The sequence below is a fragment of the Chinchilla lanigera genome, unplaced genomic scaffold (assembly GCF_000276665.1).
Source record: "Chinchilla lanigera isolate Chin_1 unplaced genomic scaffold, ChiLan1.0 scaffold00006, whole genome shotgun sequence".
Classification (NCBI taxonomy): domain Eukaryota; kingdom Metazoa; phylum Chordata; class Mammalia; order Rodentia; family Chinchillidae; genus Chinchilla; species Chinchilla lanigera.
The window spans coordinates 42,847,415-42,857,156 of NW_004955407.1; the positions used below are offsets into that span (position 1 = coordinate 42,847,415).

Below are 9,742 nucleotides of genomic sequence, written 5' to 3' on the forward strand. Positions count from 1 at the left end.
ACCCAGCAACTATACCTCCACTAACAGTAGAAAAAAATTCAATAATGGCAGCATAGAATTAATTAACAATCTAAAGATTAACAAAAATTAATGGTTATACTAGTAAAAAAAGGAGTGAGGAATGGGAGAATTAAGTAAAATTTGAAAAGCAGTGGAAGATGGGGAGAGAAAAGAGACAATCCTAGTTAGGAGTAAAAGAAAATTAGTAAAATTAGATAAAAGCAACAGAAAACAAGCAAGCAAAAGAAGAAAAAGCAAAATAAAGGAAAAATTAAAAGAGAAAAAGGGAAAACATCCAAATTTTAAAAAACAAAAAAGTTCTCAAAAAACTTTCTATTTTTGAATGAGTGTTTTCTTTCCAGAATCTGCAGTCCTGGAATCCAGCAATTCACAGTTTTCTCCACCTACTTTCATGGCCTATGGGTTTGTGAGTTGCTCTCTCTATTTCAGAGACCCCTCTGTCTGTACACCCAGGCTGTGGCAACCATCCAAGCTCAGAGGTGTTCTTGCTCACGCTGGTAGGCGAGGAAAATAATTAGACTGCTCATCTCTGTGCTGGATATAGGCAGCAAGGCAGGGGTTCAAGCACACTGCTGGAGTTAATGCCAGCACTTTAAGATCCAGTCACCTCTAAGCCACATACACAGGGACTGGCTTCTCTCATGGAGGGCAGGGCCCTGTGTCCCTCTCAGTCAGCACTTAAATGCCTCAGGGGTTCTATATCTAGTTCGTACCCTCTCCACAACTGTCTCATGTTTATTAACCCAGTCACTGCAGTATAATAACACTGGAAACTCTGAAGTCGTTTTGTGATTCAGTCTTAAACAATTAGCCCACTCCCAAAATGAGCCCTGATTAAGCCCTCTCAAAGATATTAGGTGCTGCACTGGATTTCTTTTCCAACTCTAGCCTGCAGTGCAGTCACTTCCAGAGTAAAACCCCATGCTCTTTTCACAGCCTATAACAACCATGGGCTTTATAGTCTGTTGTTTCTCCCTAGAGCTGTTGACTTCCTCTGGGGCTTATCTTCTCTCTCTGGGTTGACCTTATCCATGATCAGGTTGGTCAGTCAGTCAGCACCTCTCCTGGCCCAAGCTGAAAGGAAATAAAATGCAGAGCAGGCTCAGAATTGGCCAGTGGCCATGACCAGGGCATAAAATCCACTGGCAGAGTTGGCCAGGGGTAGACATAGCTCTGGCAAGTTTCAGGATCTTCAGGTACATGGGTGCCTCTTTCAAATCCTGTTCAGATTTTCTTTTACCACTTCATACAGCTCTCCTGGCCTTCAATAGAAATTTTCTCCTGGATTCATTAAAACTTTGCAAGAATCTTATCTTTGCATAGTACTATTAGCTATACCAAACAAGAAATCATTCTTCCTTAGCAGGATAGAGGAATCTGTAGGTATGAGGGGTTCACACCCTTCCTGCTCCCATGTTTTGGATTTTCTGTTAATACCTTGGAATGCATGTGTCTTGAATGAACGGTCTTGTCTCAGGAGTCAGATCTAAGAGATTTATCTTTAAATTCAACACTGAAAGCTGGGTGTGGTGTCCCATGTTTATGATCCCAGCAACTTGGGAGGCTGAGGAAGGAGCATCACAAATTTGAGCCCAGCCCAGACAATTTAGTGTCATAGCAAGACTTTTTTTTTTTTTTAAAAAAGGGCTGGGGATGTAGCTTGGTGCAAAGGCCCTTCATTCAACCCATAGTACCAAAAAACAGAATACTGAGGATAAGTGTGCCAGTATGAACACATTAGTCAAAATTATAAATGTGATCAGAGCCAGGGGTGCTATACACACCTGTAGCCCCAGTACTTGGGAGGCTGAGGCACAAGAATTGCCATGAGTTTGAGGCAAGCCCAAACTACAAAGTGAGAGCTGTCTCAAAATAAAAATAAATTAATGTGATGAAAGTCATGAAAGACCTTGCAAATTAGGTCTGGACCATTGCCTCTTTAGTATACATGCATCTTCTTTCCACCTTCAATCCACATCCCATGTCCAAGTGGCCCTGACTACAGCTGTTCCATCCTATCAGCTGTGGCCGGCAGGGTCCCAACTTGCACCAAGTCTCAGCTGCAAGGACCTGTCCCCAGCCTCTCTGACCAGCTTGGCCCCAAGATTAGTTTCAAGGAACTCCACAGGACTATTTGTAATCAGTCAAGTTTAGAGACTCACTGCTGCTGCTGTCAACATGTCTATCCTAAGCTCACTTGTGAGACTGCCCATGCAGCCTATGGCCAGGGGCACCCTGGTTCATCATGAGAAAGGTAAGGTTTCAATGGAGAAAGTGAAGACAAAGTTCTGAAAGAGACCAGACTGAGTCATCAGATGAGAAAAATGAAGAATTTCACCCCACTACAAAAGCCAAAGAAGAAGCAGAGCCTGAGAAGCAGGAGGAGGATTCATCTAGTGACTCCTGGCTGTCACTTATGAAACCAGATTAGTGAAGATGTGGAAGAGAGATTGGCATGACATTGGAAACTGTTGGAACCTGAAGTGATGGGAGAAAGTGACTCGGACACAGAAGGAGATGCTTGGCACATGGAATGTTAAGATAGCAATGAAGGAGAAGAAGAAATTGATGATGAGGAAATACAGTAGCACTAGTGCATGATGGATCAGCAAGTGCAGGAGAGAAACAAGAGACAGAAGTCATGGAAGTGGAGGATGAAGGACATTCTGGAGAAGAGTCAGAATTAGGGTCTGAGTATGCAGAGTACACAATGAGGATAAGATAGAGCCTCACCTTAAACTAGTCTTCATTCAAAAGGACTGTTTAGAATGTGAAGCTGAAGCATGGAAGCAAGAGCTGCAGCAGGAAGCCAAATGCATGTTTGAGAAAAGGTACAAGTACACACTCAGGGTTGCAGAAGACCATAAAAGAGCTGGAGGAGAACAAGCGGCTTCTAACTGCCCTGGGTGCAGTTAATAGTGACTGTGAAAATGATGAAGAGGAACATGAGGCATGGAAAATTCATAGAGCTAAAAAGAATCAAGAGGGACAGAGAAGACCCAGAAGCACTTGAAAAGGAGAAAGCAGAAATTGAACTCATGCAAAACCCCACTGAGAGAGAAGAGCTAAACTTCAGGCAAATGGCACAGTCATTACCAACAAAGCTGTTAAGAGCAAATCTCCATGTTTACAGAAATATTATCACAGCAGTGCCTTCTTCATGGATGAGGATAATGGGATATACAAGAGACATTTCAGTGTACCTACCCTGGAGGATCGTTTAAAAAAAAAAACATTCTTTCTAAAGTCATGCAGGTCAAGAACTTTAGATGTTCTCATAGTACCAAACATACCCACCTTGTGGACCAAGACAACACCTCCTTCGACTTAGTATGGGGCCAAGAGAGTGCCCAGAACACAAAGTTCTTTAAACAAGGCAGTAGGAGTACAAAATGTATTTGAGTGGGGAGCAGTTGTCTGCCAAGAAGTGGAAAATTACCTAGGATTCATCTGCTTATTCCAACTATGGGACACAAGGGGGATTCTCAGTGTTTGGTCCTCCATTTTCTCTTTCCAGTATTTACATGGTAGCCATATCCAGTGCATTGGACTTACTGCCATACTTATGTTCCTGCCTAGCTCTGTCTTTGAAGATGGTTTGTAAGATTTGGGCTTATACTGAGAAACACATACAAAACAAAACAAAACAAAACCACTACCAGATAGGATCAGAGGCACTTAAAACCATTCTGAAAAATTTCAAGTTTCTCCACCATGGCTTCCCATATTTATTTGGGACTGTTCTGAGTTTCTTTTTCTAGCCCCTTACCTTGGGTCAGAAACGTAGGCATGTAAGTGGACAGTGGTCTAGTTCTACCTTAGCGATAGGAGGAATATACCAGGAAATCTAAGCTCACTAAAAACTGCTTTGCATTTTTGGTTGGGGTCAACTTTTCTAAGTGGATGTAGTTTTTGATCCATTTATGTGTGTTTCAAGAAATGAGTTACACAAAATTTTTTAACAATTAAAAAAAGTCCATAGGAGAGGTATATAAGGAAACTTTAAAGAATATACAATGTGAACATATACAGTTCCACATAAATGAACACCAGAGGACTTGTGTGCTAATGTTACTTGGTGGACAAGATGACATAGCTTATGGATGTCAGTCAGCTCTTTCTTTGGCCAACATGGTATATTCTGAATGAACTCTGGCAAAAGTGCCAGCACTGGCATGGAAGGAAGCTTATCATTGGTTCAACAATACAGACTTTCTCTCATCAAGGCTTCCCCTGTCTTCTGCCATTTTGAGTGCCTGAACTACCAACAGAGGCCAATGCTAAGATCCTGACACGGTGACTTAGTACTTTCCATCACAGATGAGGTAATGATCTGTCATCCTCAAGAACATGCTCCAGGTATAGATGGGCTTGTCTATTTGTGCCTTTGCCAGCATTATAATTCTTGGACTAAGAAAATGCCTATCCACTGCTATAGTTTTACATAACACTGCCTCCTTTACCCAATTGTGACGGGGAAACTAGGGATCTAGTATGCACTTGCCTTGCTTCTTGGTTTCCAAATTTTGCCATCTGGCTGCAGAGAAGAGAATATGATCTGTATATTGCTGGTGGTAGGCAGGCACCATTAGATATCACCTCAAATTTGTAATACGTGATTTCCACACAGATGCTGAAAGGCAGCCTTCAGCTGGTCACTCTTCTTGTGAGGGAAATTGTTTCTAGCTAATTGGATGAATGGTAAAACCAGTGAATTCTCGTGAGCTTATTCCCTTGCTTTCTTCATTAAGCGCACACTAGATCCCTAGTTTCCCACTCACAATTGGTAAAGGAGTACCAAGGTGCACCACCATGAATTACCTAACTTAAACAAATATCCTTCCCCATCACATAATGAATGTAATGTCCCTACTTCCTCCTTCACTGTCAACAAAATGGTGCCACTTTCTGCCAGCTGGTCCCTAGATGCAAGGACACCAAACTTCCTAGATCTCATCCAGTTTGCAGTCCGGTGGAGCACTTGGTGTATTTCATGGAGAGTGTCCTATTTGGGGGCCAGGACCTGTAACACTGCAGTTTAAACCTGGGAGGATAGGAAAGGACCAAGCTCCCTAACGGGTCACTAGCAATGATAGAAGTAGGGTCACTCCTGTTCCTAATCCTGGGCTTTCAGGTCATTATCTTTCTTTTTTTGTACTGGGAATCAAACTCAGGACCTTGCACCTGCTAGGCAGGTGCTTGTGCTGCTGAGCTACATCCCTAGCCCCAAGTTATCTTTTGATTAGGAACACAGTGCCATATAAAGGTCTTGATAATAGATCCTAAATTCAGCAATTCATCTTCACACTGTACCTGCCTATAAGTGTGCATCTGAAAACCTCCAACCTGACAGGCTGTGCCTTTAGCATTCTGTCCCAGTGCTCCACCAGGCAGTGGGTTCCACGGTCACTGCGTTGTAAAACTCCTACATTTTATTGTGGTAATGTGAATCCCATTTGAAATGTTATGTGGTATCCTGGGCCAGTGGAACAAACACTCATTAAGCCCTTGCTGACTGACAGGCAGGAAAGGGAAACCTGTACCTGGAATGAGTCTATTCTTTTGAAAATGAACCAGCACTTCTTTCAAGGGAAATGGGAAGGATTCCATTGGGAGAGTTCCAATATGGTGAACTTGACTGTCTGCATGCCTTATTAGGAGCTTAGCACTGGTCACTTTTGCTGGTAGTTTAGACACTCAGTTGCAGGCAAGGGAGAAAATCAACGCTGTTAGGCCCATGAATAAGCTCCAATTCCAACACTCTGGCCATTTTCTTCATGTAGTCATCATAGTAATACCGAGAAGCCCAATAAGAAATGGTGTCCCATGTAAACTGGCTGAATCACTGTTATTTGGTTGTGTATGGGTACTTTTTTGTCAACTTTAGTTAGCATTTACACAAAGATCATCACACTTAGTGCCTATCTCAACACACCTATTCACATGACTCTGCCAGACTGCCTTCTTTCCAACTTTAAATTGTCTTTTCCTTACTCTTACCTTGGGCCATTTCACAGAGAAGGTATGACTAGGAACTGTTTGAAATTATGCCTAATCCTTCCCACCATTTTCTAAGGTCACCCAAGTGTGGCTTAATGTAACTGCTTCCTAGTTTCCTCACATACTCAGACAAGCCATGTGTGAGGCAGGCTCATGATTTTTCCTCCCCTGTCAATTGGCTATTAGAGTCTTCCCTTTCAGTCACAGGTATGAAAGGATGGAGTCTTGGGTTCAACAGCTATAGATACCATGGAGGTTGCAACTGCTCTGCAGCTTGCTTGGCAACCTCTATAGATTTTCACGCCCAATCTTTAATGTATCACTTCTACCTGATGGAAATGTTACTGGCCCCAACTGGCCAATGAGTTGATTTAAATTCATAATGAACAGTTTTGGCTGCATAGTCACTTGTTATCTTATGGTCAGATGTTTCATCTTGATTAGCGCTGTGTGTGTATGTATGTGTGTATAACCCCCTTAGAAGCAGCTCATTCTTTGCCCCAGGTTCATGACAGAAACCTCAGGGCCCTTCATTATCACTCCCCAACCCCCGTCATGTTAGAAACTCCATATTACATCATTCCCCACCACTGATAACTGCTTGACCATACAGCTCAGGCAACAAAACTGCCTGCAACACAGATCAACTGTACAGATTTTTCCTGTTCTGCGCACTTTTCAAAACTGGTAGTTTTCTTTTTTCTATTTCCCAAACACCCTGCCCCAGTTGAGCCAAGGTAATATTCCAAGGTATAGAATATCTCCCAAACTTGAGCTAAGATCCAGCTCAAGAATCATTGAGCTGGGCATGGTGGTGCATGCCTGTAATCCCAACACTTGGGAGGCTGAGGCAGGAGGATCATTGCAAGTTCGAGGCTAGCCTGGGCTACAAAATGAGCTCAAGGTCGGCCTGAACTGCATAGCAAGACCCTGTCTCAAAAAGACAAAACAAAACAAAACAAAAAAACCATTGAATGTCATGTTTTCTTAATACAGAAGTGTAAGATAAAATTACTTTACTTTTGGAAGGAATGCCCTAGAGCACCCAACCACTATACCCTAAAAATACGAGGATGTAGCACACACCTGAATTCTCATAGGGTTTATCTCCCATTTTGAAGAATATTACTTACTTACTTATTTATTTTTTATTTTAAAAATAAAAGGAGGAAAACATTAACAGACAACCTTTTACAAAATAGCAAAATAACAGTACAGACAATACAGAATTACAAACAAAGCAGCAGGAAATTAACAATGCTTGTTGTATTACATATTGATATCTTCAAAGTAGTTTCTCATGAAAACAGAGACATGCAATATTGATCAATCAAGGACTCATTAACAGTTCTTTTCAACAAATAGAAGACAGTAGAACAACTATGTTAACTATCCTGTATATACATAACATACAAAATTTCTCCTTCTTTCCCTTGTTTCCACATCCCGTTGCCCTTTACCCTTGAGTGTTTTCCTATCATTTCATAATGTCTATCATACCTCCGAGTTTAAATTACTCTTTCAGGTTTACACTAGTGAGACAATGCAGTGCTAACATTACTTATTACTAAGGTTTCCAAAATCTTCTCCACTTTTTGCTCATCTGGCTTACCAATTATCACTGACTAAAGGAACAATGTTAACATTCTCCAGAATGCCTCAGTGGTCATTGCTAGGCTATTAAATCTCTTATCTTGGAAGACTGTTTTTACATCAATAAACTATACTATGCAATTTTATCTTCTAGCTCCCTTCATCAGGCACCCTCATAATCCAGCCGCCACATAAAGTTCTCAAAAAGTCAGTACATGTTGAGGGGTATTACAACTTGTTATGGGTTGAACTATGCCCCTCTCAAAATGATATTTAAATCCTAACCCTCAGAACCTGTGAAAGTGACCTTATTGGGAAGTCTCTGTAGATGATCAAATTTAAATGAACTCTCAGAGTACATCCATAGCCAGAATAATTGTCTTTTATTTTTTAAAAAGTGGGAATTTGCACACAGATTATTGTAGACAGCTAAGTTAGATAGAAATATTATAGACAGACAGGGGTAGGCCCAAAAGATAAAAAACACATTACAGCTGTGGCCGGAGGCGCACCCGCCAAGCCAAGCCTCAAGATAAAGAGGAAATGACCAGGCCTACATGCCTCCCCAAGGGATAAGTGGTAACACTTGGTCTAATGAAGTCTATATAGACCTCAATCACCTCAGTGGGAGACCAAGACCCTAAGACCCATTTTCTTCCTGAAAAGTTCTTTGTTCTTTTCATGTACACTTGCTGCGTGACATGTTTCCCCACTGGATCAGTATTACTTAAACAACTATACTTGTAACCTTATTGGTCGATCAGTTTTTTTCCACATCGTACCCACCTCATGATTTTACTCTGTAAAAGTTCCTCCAGAAAGTGGGCTCACTGCCAACCCACTTGGGCCCCCTCCTTCCTCTCAGGCGCTGTCACTCTCTCAATAAAATGTCCTGCTACCTCCGTTGTTCCCTAGCGTTGTTCGATTTTGGGGAATACGAACTCAGCGTTGGGAGTTATAATGCTTCTATATCATTCCTATATCAAGATAGGCAGTTTTGTTTTTTGTCTATATTGTTGGCATTTTGCTATTGTTCTTTTTAACACTGTCTTTAAAATTTAAAAAAAAAAAAAAAAAAAAAGACAGGCACACTGGAAGATCACGAAGGCAGACACTGGGGAAATTCATCTACTTAAAGCCAAGGAACACCAGATTGCCAACAGCCACCTGAGACTAGGAGAAGCGTGGGTTTCCCATCACAGCCTTCAGATGGAACTCACCCTGCCCCACATCTCGATCTTCGACTTCGAGCTTCCAGAACTTGAGATAATGAATTTTTGTCAAACCCAGCTTGTAGTACTGTTGCTGCAGCCTGGCAACCTAATAGTTCGGGGTTAGGGTTGTGGAGGAGGACTAACGTCCCCTTTCTCACTCTATTTCTACCTCAATTATGGTCAGAAATAGCCGTAATTTTACGTCGTGCCCAGCAGGGTCACACGGGAAATGTTCGCTGTTCGACCGTTAGCGCGCTCACCTGAGCTCACCTCCCCGCCTCGCCACTGGTCTGCGATGCCGCCGGGAACCCGCCTCGTCCCGGGCTCTGACCGCCGCTGGAAGGCTTTTCCAGAAGCAGGGCTGAGCGGGGAGTTCAGGGTACAGGGTGTTTACCTGGCACCAACACCGGGAAAGGGAAGAAAGCGAGACTGGAGAGGAAGCAGAGACGCGGGCTCCGGAGCAAACGCTTTTCGAGGCTCTCGCGCCGCCGGACTCGCGCCTGGCCAGGCTCCTGGGGCCACCGCAGCCGGCTGACCTCACTTTGCCCGCACCGGGCGCAGCTCCTGCGGTACTCCTTGGCTCTCGCGGCCGCTCCACCACGGAGTCCTTCGCGGTAGCGAGCGCACCCCAGCGGGGGCGAACGCCTGAGAGGACGCCCACGCCCGCCCCGCTCGCCACAACCCGGCCCAGCGCAGCCACGCACCGCCCTCGGCGTAACCCCCAGACCGCAAGCTCGCCGCCCGCGCGAGGTCTGCCGGGAAGGACGCTCTCCTGCCTCCTCCAATGGCAGCGAGCTCTCGTGTTGCTGGGCGGGGCCGGGAGGCCGAGACCGCAAGAGGCCCGCTGCGCACGCGCGGTCCGAACGCGCCCTCCCCCTGCCGCGCGCTCTCGTGTACGGCTGGCGGGAGCGCGC

General features: G+C 43.9%; 1 pseudogene; it reads left to right on the forward strand.

Annotated features, from left to right (window-relative positions):
* The first annotated feature begins 1,672 nt into the window (after positions 1 to 1,672).
* Positions 1,673 to 5,189, forward strand: LOC106146960 (annotated as a pseudogene).
* Positions 5,190 to 9,742: the final 4,553 nt, after the last annotated feature.